Genomic DNA, 14,357 nt, shown 5'->3' on the forward strand with positions numbered 1-14,357 from the left:
GACTATGAACCTTGTAATACAGGAGATTATGTCTTGTGTATACATCTTTGTATTTATTCTAGGTACTGTGCTTGGCATAAATATATGCTCAATAAATATTTGAAGAACAAATAAATGAGATGATGAATGTACTGAACTGGACTGCCATACACAGAGCTCTTTCTATGGGCTCCTTCCTCATAAGTCATCAGCCTTGGATCTAATTGAATCTAGGGAGGGCACAGACCCAAGACAGCTATTCTGGAAGCTGGATTGCACCTCGTGAACTGCATATGAGAGAACTTTGATAAACAGAGCTCACTAACATGTTAGTCATGAGCAAACAAATATCTGAACTTGAGATACGGAAAGTCAGTTAATAGCAAAAGGTAAAAGACACAAGGAGAAGGCCACTTGGTCACCATGAGACATTAGAAGTTCTGAGTAAACAGAAACGAGCAAGACAAAGATGAAATTTGCATGGAGTGTAAATAGGGTGATTAGATGGCAGCAGCAAGAGGGTAGAAGCAATCAACTCTGGTCTCTGAGGGACGGTCTCTAGAGCCATCTTGGATCCCGAACAACTTTCTGGTTTTCACACTTATTGCATTGTTTATTATACCAAAACAACAGAATGTGCTTCTGCTAAATCTAGAGGGTCTATTTGGGATGGTCTAATTTAAAATACGAAGTACACTATTTAATCAATGGTGCACAAAGGATTCAAAGGCCAGAGCCCTTTCTATTCAACAGTTGGACCTCAGAACTAACCAATGTTGGTCAAGAATGAAACCCACTGGCTTTGGCCCAGAGTAAGGCCCACAGCAGCAGCAGCAGGGGTCAAATATTGGTAGATACAGTACTGCCCAATCTGTAAAACCAGCTTCTCCAAGTGCTGGGCCCAAGCCTCACTCATGCAGAACTCCTCCAATATGTAGACATTGTTTTCTACCTGGAGGTTCCACCTCATCACCAAATTGGCCTGGAGAAGAAAAGATTAACCTCAAAAAGCTGAGTACCTATTCAAATAACTGAAAAGCTGCTCTTTATGAAATGAAGAGCAGACATACAGTCCATAAGTACTTCTGAAACTTAAATGGGCACACAAATCACCTGCAAATCTTATTGAAATTCAGATTCTAATTGAGGGGAAATGGGATGGGCCCTGAGATTCCTTATTTCTAACAAGCCTCCAGGTGATGCGATATGCTGGTCTGAGGACCACACTTTGTGCAGCTAAGCTGTAAGTAGTCCCTGAGGGAAGAAAGAGAGCCCTTTGGAGGACGCTAAAGTACAGGAGTCCTAGCTAAAGAACTTTCCACCTGTTCAGAGTTGTGTGGAAAAGAATATGATGGTTCAGTATCATGATAGACCAAGCAAAAATTAGGCAACAATTTGGCAATTGTACATTATAGAGGACATTTTTGCTCTGCATGGCAGACAGACTATCACAGTAAACTTCAAAGTTTTTCATTTATGTATGCCCTAAAATATTTTGACAACTATGTACCTACTTGACCATTTCTACATCATGTTTAAAAGTACTTATTTATTAATAAAAGATAGAAAATGTTAAACAGTGTATTTAAAATGAAATGAAGATTGACTAATTTAAACAAATGCTGCATTAGCACCAGCGGGTAAGCTCCAGAAGTCAGGGAATTATTTTGCCTGTATTGTTCACTGACGTGTAGCCAACAGGTAATAGGTACTTGATCAATGTTTGTTGAATGGATGAAGATACCCCAAATCTGAAAGCAGACATGTGAAAATTTTATCCATGAGACTTATCTATAGTATCTCAAAATTTGGCAGCCCCACAAAATATTCCAGTTATATTTAAAACATGATTTTCTAAAAAAAAAAAAAAAGTATCTTGACTATACTGCTCAGGCTCTTCTAAATTCAGTGCATCCCAATCTTGGTCAAAATACCAATGTTTTAATGTGAAGTTTCATATAATACATAACAGAATGATGATCAAGGCAAAAAAAAAAAAAAAAAGAAAGAAAGAAAAAGATTTTTAAAAACCTAGAAATGTAAATTGTTTTGCTTACTTTCTTTTTTTAATAACAACTTTTATGTAGACAGCATTAGACATCTCAGGGCTGCCTCCCTGATCAAAATCTGTCTGAATCTCCTTCATCGTGTTCCATTTACACATCAGAACATTCTAGGGCCTGGGTTAGGACCCCAAGTGCCAACTACATCTCTGAAATACCATAGAGTGCCTATTTTCATACTTTCTGGATGCCACATTTTGCCCACCAGTGGAATTTCTGCTGGTGTCCATTCTACCTACAGTGGACAGACCAATCCCAGCTCTCATAACAACCAGCACTTTTCTTCCAGGATGGGCAGGGCTTTGACCAGTGACTGGTATCAACATGAGGCCACGTCACCTGGCCCTTCCAACACAGCAGCTTTTTACTGCCCTCTGACATCTCTCAGGCTCTTAACCTCCCTTTTTAGGCCATCACTCTTTGGTAATCACTCTTCCCTTCACACTGGCTTTCTGAACCCTGACTCTTTGGCCAATAGACCTATAGGTGGGATCTGCCCAAGTGGTCCTCTTCCTGCCTCCAACCTGCACCCACTTCCAGCTCCTGTCCTATTTACATTACAGTGCAACCCCACAGCTCCAGAGCTTCCTTCACACTCTCCTCCCCTCCCATCCTGATGGAGACCCCGCCTTTGTCCTCTCTCTCCCCAGCCTTCCCTAAAGACAGAGTTCCAGAAAAGCATCAGGAGCTTCCTGGACCCAGCATGCTCACTGCAGTGTTGTTAGAGGGGAGATCCAGCCAGCCCATCACTGCTTTTCTTTTCCTCATTTGTAGCCCATTTATCCAGGCAACAGTTCAGACTAAGACCCTAATGGAGTGTTCCTCTGATCGAGGGAAATGGGACTGATACTGAACCTTGGCCAAACAAAAAATATTTTGACTGTGCTTAAAAATTTTTTTTATGTATGCCATAACTCATCAGCCTAAAGGAAAGTGGTGATATTCCAGTATCCGATAAGCACATTAGACCAGCCCACAGATCATGGGAACCAAGAGAAAATGGCACTGCAGGGTTACATGAGCCTCGGATGTGTTCCCGGACAGAACAAGTGTTATTGTGGGATGACACAGACCAGACCTCAAAGCAGATGCTAGTTAGTCCTGTTCTCAGAGGAAAAGCTGGCTGGAAATGGAGCTTTGAGACAGGGTCAAAAGCAGCAATGCTCTTTCTGGCTGGCAGCCTTCATCCCAGCCTTGTCTCCACAGAATCTCACTGGGAAAAAGACAGAACCCAGAAACGTCTATGTGACTGTCTTTAGATTTAATCATGATTGATATTTGTCCAAGGAAGTGAATGGATCCAGGACGGGGAGAGAAATGTCTGATCAGAAGACTGAGTAGGATGTTTCCTAAATTTGCTTTCTGGCCCATTAAAATCTCATCAGGATAAATCTTTTGGGAGACCTAAGATAGTCACCCTGGAAGCATTTGGAACAGCAGATAACTGGGCAAGAAAGAGGGTGTCAGTTTAGATGTCTTCCATTGGATGAGGACAGTGGCAAGAATAGGACAAACAGAATCATCAGAGCTGATAAGAACCAAGAGGTCATCAAATTCAGCTTCTTGATTTTAGTGAGAAGGGGAGTGGGGCACAGAGGGAAAGGGGGGCATGCCAAGGTCACACTGCCACAAGGCATGGAGGAAGGTGAACAAGGACCAGCACTCAGCTCGCCTGGTGTCCAACCCGGGTGTTTTTCCTTGCATTGAGCATTGAAGGACAGCCCAGGAATTGGCGAGGACGCTGCTTCCCTTCGCTGCTGCTCTGGAGCTGGGGAGAAATGGGCCAGGTCCTAAATGCAGCTTTTAGGGAAGTCTCTAGCAGGTTGTCAAGTGCTCCTGCCAGTGCTGAGCTGGCAAAGGAGGGTGGGGAGAAGTGCTTAGAAATCCTGAGCACTGAAAGGTGGCCTGTAATTGTAAAATTCCATTTCCTTTCAATTAGCAGCTGATTGCATTTGATGAGCTGCAACATTGTTTCCTCCGTGTAGATTAGGAGTCAGAGCAGTCAATGAGCTGTGAAATTCTCTCCCTGCTGAAACAATAGACAGTGATTAAAGCGCAGCTAATCCGATCATTATAGCCAGAGCCCACTGATCATTAGCTGCTAACCAGATCCCAGAGAGCAGCTTCAGCCCAGCCAAGGCGGACTGGATGCAGCAGGTAAACGCTACCAATATGCTGCTTCCCTCCTCCCCATGCCCAGAAGTCCCTGGTGGACCCAAGGGTTGGGGCAAGAAACTTGATGCCACAGTGGATACAGGGAATGAGACTGCCAAGGGCAGCTTGATATCAGAGAGACAGCCAGGACTTCGGAGGTAGAGGTAACAGGTTTGGGATCATGTCTCAGCCCACCCCTCACTTCCACCCCCCAATGTGTGTTTTAACCCTGCAGCTGGCATCAGTTATTTACCCCAAATCCTTTATAATGCCTTCCTTGTGTGGCTGTTCTGAGGATTAATACTACAGCCTAGGTAAGATCACTGGCATAATGCTAAAAGTCGGTAATAACACTAACTAACATTTTCAAGTGTTTGCTACGTGCCCAGCACTGTTCTAAGGGCTTTGTATAGATTAACTTCTCTAATCCTCATAACAGCCCTGTTACAGTAGATACTATTATTATCCCTATTTTTTCAATGAGGAACACATAAGTTCAGTAACTTGCACAAGATCACTTAGCCGTAAGAGACAGAGCTGTGATTTGAACAAGGCAAGCCAGCTCAGAGGCCCTGCTATAAACCACCCCCACTTAGCTGCTTTAAAAAAAAAAAATGCTAACACTCATTGTCTCCCTTTGCTAGCCCTGTAGTTTTCAAACTTTACTGTGCAGAAGAATTAGCCAGAGAGATTGTTAAAAATGCAGATCACCTGGCCTAAGCCCCAGAGATTTGGATTCAATAGGTTAAGGAAAGGACCCAGGAAGCTGTGTGTTAATCAGCACCATTTGCAATGCTTATATGGTGACCCAGGACTTATCTGGAGAAGTGCTCTAGGTTCTGGAGAGCAGTCATATATCGTCCAGGACCCACATCCTCCTACCTCACCCAGGGCTACTGCCGAACACCTGATGAGGAAAGGCACAATTGCACTCACAGAGGAAGAGAAAGAGGCAAAAAGCAGAGATTCTGGAACCACATGAAGTAGGATTTGAAAATCTGTTCATTTTCTTACAGGAGTGGCCATATAAATCATCATCCAAAGCAAGACACTTCTGAGAGTAAAAGGGAAATTAATAATTATTCTCAGACAATAGACATAAACTGAGACTGTCCAGGCAAACTGGATGTGGGATCATTGTAGCAGATGCTGATGGTGACCTTGGTTCTCTGGTGCTGAAATCTGCTTATAGCAAGCACCTGTGGAGCATGAGCAGCCTGAGCACAGAACAAGCAGGAAGGGTGGAGGGTTAATGTACCTGAAGCAGCATCAACCAGTGGCAGATAAGGGATCTATAGATTAACACCGGAGTGTTCTTGCCTCTAGGACGGAATAGTAACCCTTAAGAGTGTTTTACTCTATCTCAGAGAGTTCCCCAGCAAGACAGAGCCCCAGTTGCTCATCATGGTAAGTAGCTGGATAACTCAACGTTTATCTTCTTTCCATTCTGTATTTCATGTTTCTCATCTTTACTGGTTATTTCATGGAGTCACCTCGCAAATGAATTGACACCCAGATCCTTTGCTCAGAGTCTTCTTCTGCACTCAGAACAGTCGCCTTACCACTTAGGAGCCATGTGACCTTGGACAAGTACTTAAATTTCAGCTTTCTTAAGAGTAGAATGGAAATAACAGTAGAGAATGCATGTAAAGCATGGCATATGGCAAACACTTGATAAATGTCCAGTTCCGGTGTTATTATTATTGAATTGTTACTGCTCTGACTCGTGTCAGAAGCATTTTTTCTCTGCTCTCTTGCTGTTGCCTCTTCATCTCTCCTCCAGGTTGTTGCAATCCTCTCTCATCTGAGGTGGCTTCCACACCATGGCCAGAGTGCTGACCCCTTATTTCACTGCTACCATTGGCTTGCTGTATACCAGGCAAGTGCCAGGCTTTAAGAAATGGTAATATTGTGTTTTTTAATTTGTTTTGAAAAATGATTCACGATGGCTACTTCTAAAAGAGAACACATAACTTATTTACCAAATGCAGAAGTCCAACACTTATATTGAAGAGCAACACACACTTAGAGAGTCCTGAGCTGACCGTCATTCCTCCTTTCAAATACCTTCCTTTGCCTGACACAGAACGAAGTTCAAACGTAGCATTCAAGGACACGTCATAACCTTCATCCTCCTGGCAGGTAGGCTGACACTGCTTGTGCTCAGAGGCCTGTCCCTACAGGGAAAATGCCACGGAAACCCCTTCTACCTAGGTCCCCTTTCTTCCTACTTTTCTTTCAAATAAAACAAATGTGAGGTATGATTACCTACTCCTTTTAATTTTTTGCCAAGCACAGTTGAACAGCTGATTTTAGTCATTTCTACCTATGGTTTCCTCCTTAGAGCTAATTAGTTTCTTTTCAAGTAATTGCAAATAGTACATTTTCCAGGCCCGTGGAGTAGAGGCTGACAACTAGCTGGCTGGAGTGGGCTCTTATCAATAGCTCACGGAAATTAGACACACAAACATCACACTGGGGCCCCGAGGGTTGTTCTAAGTTGTTTAGAAGAAATAGCTCGTGAAAGTCCCAGGGTTCTTTAATGAATGGACTCGCTGATACAAAATCTCTGGGATGTGGTGGGCAACAGGATAGTCGGAAGCTTTTCCTAAGCATCAAAATGGGCTCAGCTCTACACGAGATCTCGATTCACTGTGCCCCTGGTGCTGTGCTTGGTGCTGCGAGTGAGTCAGGAACAAGGGTTGAGGCTAGAGACAAGGGGGAGAGAAGAGAAGTAGGAAGGGCTCTCTCTGCAGGTTTAAAGATGTGGACAATGATGTTCACTGGAGGGGGAGACAGGCACAGGCTTCGTGGGATTATCATCATTATTATCAATCATTCCCCTGCACCAGAAAGCCAGTCCCAGTACCTCGTCCTCCAAGAACCAACAAAGAGATCATGCTTATAAGGTTCTTACTTTGGTCTTTAGAACACAATGAATACTTACTTTCAGGTACGTGGTTTTCCATGGAATCTGGTTTTATATTTTGAGAGTGTTTCTTTTCTTGTTCTCTCCCTTCAATTTGAACATTGTTGTTGTTGTTGCTGCTGCTGCTGCTGCTGTTTTGAATCTTAGATGAGGAGAGCTGAGTCATTCAGACTCCTCGGTTCATGGCATGTTGGTTACCCCATCAGTCCATGTGACTCCCTCTACCCTTGTATGAGTTTCCCATTGCTTCTGTAACAAATTACAACAAACTGAGTGGCTCAAAGCAACACAAACATATTACTTTACAGTTTTATAGATGGGAAGTCCAACTCAAATCTCACTGGGATAAGATGAAGGTATTGGCAGAGTGCACTCCTCTGTGGAGGCTCTAGGAGATGATCTGGGGTAAGGTGATGGTATTGGCAGTGTGCATTCCTTCTGTGGAGGCTGTAGGAGATGATCTGTTTCTTTGCCTTTTCCAGATTCTAGAAACTTCCCACTTTCTTTAGCTCATGGCTCCTTCCTCCAACTTCAAAGTCAGTAACTTCGGGCCTAGTCCCACTTACACTGCCTTCTCTTAGTCGTATCTTCCTTTGACTCCTGTTTCCCTCTTTCATTTTTAAGGACCTTTGTGATTACATTGAACTCATCTGGATAACCCAGGATATGCTCTCTGTCTGCTGATTAGCAACTTTAATCCCATCTGTAACCTTAATTCCCACTCGTCATGTAACAAAACAGATTCACAGGTTCTGGGAATTAAGACGTGGACATCTTTGGAGGAAGGCTGTTATTCTTCCTACCATAATCCCTAATTCTACACCTATTCCCTATCCTCATTGACATCTACTCTAATGTGCTTGACATATGCCCTGAAATATGCACGTTTCCTTGTAAATATGTCATTAGTGTATATGTTTTTAATTGACATATTGGTATTATTCTATGTTTAATCTATGGTGTTCTCATATGCTTTTCTTTCAACGCTATGTTTTTAAAGTCTCCCATGCTGTTCTGTACATACAGAGTTTGATGCTTCTAATAACTGCATATTATTTCATAACATCTACTTCATTTTATGTATCCAGTTTTCCACTGATGGACTCTTGTATTGTCTTCACTCTGCTCTGAGCTTTATCATGACAGACATCCTTGTTCAGGGTCCCAGTTAGACCCACATAAGAATTTTTCTAAAAAATGAACTAAGGCTAGGATTTCTGGGTAACAGGGTAAAGACTAGGATTGCTGGATCACAGGATATATCCCTACTTAGTTTCACTAAGCTCTCTTGACCGGTTGTACTAGTTATTCTTGGACTAGTAGAGTTGTTAAATCTCATTACTGTGATGGTGATGTGGTGTCTCCTTCTGTCAAACCTCTTGCCCGGGAGCAGAGCTGAAAGCCTTTTCTGGATCTCTCGCCTGTATATTTTTGCTTCCTAGACAAGCTTCAGAGGCACTAAATACACTTTCCTCCAGCTAGCACTTGTATCCCCCTCCACTCCTCTTTTCTATGTGTTAGCACCATGCTGGGCACAAGCCTCCATCAGAGGAGTCTGTTCTTTGACTATGCAGGCTCAGAGTTTTATTTCCATTCTTTCTCCTCCATCCTCATGCCTCTGGACTCTGGTTTTATTAATTTAACAAGGATTTCTGGAGCACTTACTGGCTCATATACATTACCCCCTTATCCCCACCCTAGATATTAGGGATATCAAAAGAATAACAAAAGGGCTTACATTCTGGTGTCCTGTCAACTCAACTGCAAAAACTTAGCCAGGATCCATTCACTTCTCCCCAAAACCAACCTAGTACAAGCAAACAGCATTTTTCATCTGGACATTTGCATTTGTCTCCTACTTGGTCCACCTGCTTCCACTCTTACCCTTCTAGTCCTTTTCCCACACAGCAGCCAGAATAAACATTTAAAAATATAAATCAAATCCCATCAGTCCTTCATATCTGCTAATAATCTGTTGCCTATAGAATGAAATCCACATCCCTCAGCCTGGCTTACTAAGCCGCATGGCAGCTGGCTGCTCTCAGTCTCTCTGACCTCATCCCATGTCACTCTTTCCTTCATTCATCCTATTTCAGCTACATTGGCCTTTTTCCATTCCTGGGATAGGTTAGGCCTGTTTGTGCCTCTCAGCCTTTGCAATAGCTGTTCCCTCTGCCCAGAATACTCTTCCCTCCAAGTTGCTCAGGACTGGCTCCATCCCATCATGCAAACATTGGTCCTGTTTTAATTCTCTGGATGACACTTATTTATTTGCTAGCACTATTTATTTATTAATGAGCACATTGCCTGTATTCCCCTGCAGTGTGTGAACTTCAGGAGAATGCTATTATCTCTCTCGTTCACTGCTCTATCAGTACCTAGTATACTGCCTAGCACAGGGGTGGAGTTCAAAAATGTGTGGGGTTTTTTGAGGAATAAGTGAACAAATGAGTCTAAAGCAGTGGTTCTTGCTCTTGACTACCCATTAGAATCATTTACACAAAGCCAAGCTCCACATAGACCAATTGAATCAGAATCTCTGGGCACAGGGTTCAGGTATTGGCACTTTTTAAAGCATCCAGATAAACATTCACCTAAGGCTCTGAAGCAACCCTTTGAAGATGAGAGTCCATCTCAAGCAGGGCAACTTAGAAACCTTCTTTGGGATTTAGTATGCAAACTTTAGAAAGAAAAATTTTCTTTTCTTTCTGGTGTTGGCCGAGGTGCTGTAAGCCTCCAGCTGTCTTCAGCCATGTTAGCCGACACCACCACCATTCCTGGCTACACGGAAGAAGCCAAGCTGTAGGAGGAAAGAATAGGACCAACTCACAGAGGAGCTGAGCCAATTCAAAGGGGGAGGGAAGGCATGGCAGGGAAGGGTAGGAAAAGTGCTGATGGTGTTGTGGGAGACCCTGGAGTCTCTGAGTCTAGCCCCACTTAAATTCTCTTCCCTGCTCAAGTTGGCAGGGGTTAGGTTTCTGTCATTTGCAACTAAGAGTATCCTGACCAATACTTGATCAAAGCAAACAATTGTGGGTCAAGAAAAGATGATTTAAATGGAATCCAGAAGACAGAATATTAAGGCAGTGCCTTTATCAATAAATCCATAATTCCAAATATAGCCGCTTGCTAAACTAGAAGGAATCCTTTGCTTCTCTTATTTCAGCCAGTTAGTCTGTTTACAAAGCGTCACAGTTAAGCACTTCCACAGCCACATGAAAAGTATTAGATCACTTACTCTTCTCAATAAAGGCAACAAATTTGTGATGGACTGCACTGTGCATTTACCGTGGGACACTGCATATGCCAAGCTTTCGGTCCTGAGGGGCTCCTCCCCCAGCCGGGATACTGAGAGAACTCAGCAAAAATGGTTGAATGCTGAGACCTCTATGATTTCCCTGCCCACCCCAATTCTAATCACAGGGCTCCTTTTGAGCCTTCACAAGGATGCTGAAAGGGTAGAAACTTTGGCTACAGAGGCCCTGACAACCCTGTAAGGTTCCACCTCAAGCAATGGAGAAATAGATCAGTAGGAAATTGCCCAAGATGCTAGTCTTCAAGGAGTACCAAATGGAATGCTAAAAGGTTTTGAGAAATGGAGGGAAATCAAGAAAATTGTATTGGAGAGAAGTCCTCTCAAAGAGAATACTATGTATGATTGAAAGGCACAAAGCTATACAGAGAAGATATGAGGCCTGGCACACACTCTTGGAAGTGCATACCTAAACTCTTTAAGACTTCAAGACTGACAAGCCCTGCTCCACAAAATCCCCCATGCCAAGATGCTTTATTTCTGCAATCTTTCTGCATTTCCCCAAAGATAAGCTGTATAAAAAAGAGAAATAAATGGTAACATTCCCAGGAAGATTTCCTGCTGGCTTTGACTTTGCATGGAGGCACTGAACACGGATGGGGCACATAGAATCACACAGGAAAAGTAAGTAAACCGGGTCTCTAAGCTGGAGGAAACACCCATATATTCTATTACCATTTTGTTAGGCTCCTGCCACAGACAGCCACTGTGTTGTTTAATAGAGTAAGCCCTAGCATTAGCCCAAGTTAGAAGGCAACTGTAGCTGATTTCTCAGACTTCTGAGGCTTCCATCTTTCTAGGGCAATAGGTCGGTGGCTGTGTTGTACTCTAGAGAGCTGTTGAATTGGATAGCAATCTGCAGGGGGCAGGAGTGAGACAGATATACCTTAGGATACCTCCAAAACAAAATATTTAATAAGCCTCTCAGTAAAGTGTAGGACCTTTCCCAAAGACCTGTGCTGAATAGCATCCTGATAATAGTGGGTTTGGTTAGCTGGGGGACGTCATTTTGCTAAGGGAGGTATGCACATTTGCGGCTAGGCGGAATAGTTCAGTGTGGTAGAGGAGAAGCAGAGCCCCACCCCTGGTAGTCTTCACTCTTCACTCTTCACTGTTTACCCTGTAGTGATTAGCTTCCCTAGTAAGTAAGTGTTGAATGAATATTTCAAGTCTGTAGGCTTGAAGGAAAGCCCCATAATTTGTTCTGTCCTGCTCACAGACATTCAGCAGCTTCCTCACACCTGAAGCCTGGAGTAGAAGGGAAGGGAAGGTGCACTGTCATTCTTCCCAGGACAGACACAATGAAGAAAACTGTACCTCAGCATATCCGATTGTCTCTTTTTTGCTTTTTTATATCCTATATTTGAACCTGAAATTATTCCTTGTCTATTACCACTGCCTTCCTGTAGGTTTTCTATTAAAAAAAAAGTGCTTGTTTTGTCAGAGTTAAAACCTGGGTAAGACTGTCCACCATTAACCAAAGCCCTAAAACTAATCTCATATAGGCCTCTTAATTTGATAAGCTCTCCCATACCTAAACCCACATCATATATTCTATGATCAATGAACTGTAAATTCCAAATAAACCCCTCCCCGTGGAGCACCAGCCTTCCAGTTTGGCAAGTAGTGATCTAGTGGTTTCATCATTCTCCATCATTATCAGAGGATGCTGTGGCTCACTTCCCACATCCTGACACCATATCTTATGCTCACTCCCTTGTTTAACATTAGATCTCTAATGTGTACATATACACATACACTTGCATGTATAAATCAATACAGATAAAGATCTATACAAAAGAAAACTATAAAACAACTAAAGAATATGAAATTATTCTTTAAAAATCATGGGCATGTGATATTTATTTCCCTCTTTTCCCAGTGGGATCTAAATATCCTCTACCCCAGGTCTCTGGGGTTGGCCCTGTTACTTGCTTTCCAGTAGAATGTTAGTAGGCATGACATGAGCAAATACATAAAGCATTTTGTGCATCAACAGTCACGATGAAGATAACATGCCCAGCTAGTTCACTGATCCCAGGAGGACAAGGGCCACCTGGAGCAGAACTGATCCCAAGCTACAGCTTAAAGCAAAGCCCAGCCAAGCCCAAGTGTATCAGCTAAAACTCAATCCTCAGGCATATAGAAGACAGAAGGCTATTTTCTGAAGCGAGTTATCAAAGTTCAAAGTCAGAAGAGAAAATGCTGAGAGAGGTGACCATGTCTATTTTTAAAGCTGTATGTGGATGTTTAAGAAAACAGCACCATAAATAAGCTTAAAATTTAATCTGAGCCAATAATTTTAAAAGTATCTTTAGCAGATAAGGGTGAGATAGAGGAATGAGCAAAGAACAGGATGTATAAAATATATCTGTAGTAATGACCTTTGTCCCTTTCATTTGTGGAACACTGTGTCGCTGGTCAAAGGAATGAAGTCAGTCATTCAGGAGTCACCATGGAAAGATGTTCATGCTGAATAGAAATTTCAGGACATGTGATTAGTAAGACAGTATCTTGAAAAGGGATTTGGAGGGAAGTCCACTATATTTGTTGCCCCTAGGGACTGGAATTGGGGGAAAGACAGAATGGGGACTTTCAATTTGGCTATGTCTGTATCTTCTCATTCTATTCTAATGACCATGTTTTAGGTAGGTGTTTGGTCTCAGATATCCTTTTGCCTAAAAGCTCAATATTGTAATAGCACCATTATTATATGGCGATCCAGCCATATGTATAGGATCTCTGACAGGGACAAGAAGCCTACTATCCTCTGACATAGACCATAGGATGGATTTATTTTCTAGAAAGCACCTCCAAGTATTTTCATATATTTACATAAAATCTGCTGCTCTTTCTCCTAACTTCACTTTAGCTTTCCTAAGATAGAGACTACATCTCATTTTTTCTTTATTTTCAACAAGTCAGGTATAGTTGAGAATATTTACTGAATGTACAGATAGGAGTGTGGATACCTTCACTCTATAATTGTTGACTCTCAGAGGTTCAAGGGAGATCACAGACCATCCCATTAAATCCCAGTGCCAACTATTTTACAGACAAGGAAAATGAAGCCCCAGAGACAATATCTCACCGGAGGTCTCTGAGCTGTGAGACCAGAATCAGGACTCAGAAGAACTGAGCCAAATTGCAGCCCAGTCTTCTTTTCTTTCTTCTACCAGCTAGTGCCATAGTCCAATTCTTTTTTTTTTTTTTTTTTTTTTTTCTTTTTTTTTTTGAGACAGAGTCTCACTCTGTTGCCCAGGCTGGAGTGCACAGACATGATCTTGGCTCACTGCAACCTCCACCTCCTGGGTTCAAGTGATTCTCCTGCCTCAGCCTCCCAAGTAGCTGGGACTACAGGCACATGCCACCATGCCTAGTTAATTTTGGTATTTTTAGTAGAGACGGGGTTTCGCCATGTTGGCCAGCATGGCTGGTCTCAAACTCCTGACCTTAGGTGATCCGCCTACCACAGCCTCACAAAGTGCTAGGATTACTGGTGTGAGCCACCGCACCCAGCCACAATAGTCCAGTTCTGAAGACTGGTTGGTCTGGGATCTGAGAAGGCAGTAAAATAGCAGGATATGATGACAAGAGCATGAGCTTTGGAATTAGACAAACATGGGTTCAAATCTCAGTTCTGGGATTTGCATAAACTGTGCCATTAGCCAGGTTGCTTAACATTTCTGAGTCTGTATGCTTTCGCTTATAAAACGGGAGGGTAATAGCTATCAAACAGGGTTATTGTGAAAAAAAAATGACATAAGGTTTACAAAGCACTCAGCTCAATGCCTGGCAGAGAGTAGGAGCTAATTAAATGTGAATGCCATTCCCTTCTCTGCGGAATATCTCCGTAGCTAAAACACTTCTTTATGCATCAAGGAATTAACACCACTGTTCCACTGTTAGGAGATTAATT

The sequence above is a fragment of the Rhinopithecus roxellana genome, chromosome 15 (assembly GCF_007565055.1).
Source record: "Rhinopithecus roxellana isolate Shanxi Qingling chromosome 15, ASM756505v1, whole genome shotgun sequence".
NCBI lineage: Eukaryota > Metazoa > Chordata > Mammalia > Primates > Cercopithecidae > Rhinopithecus > Rhinopithecus roxellana.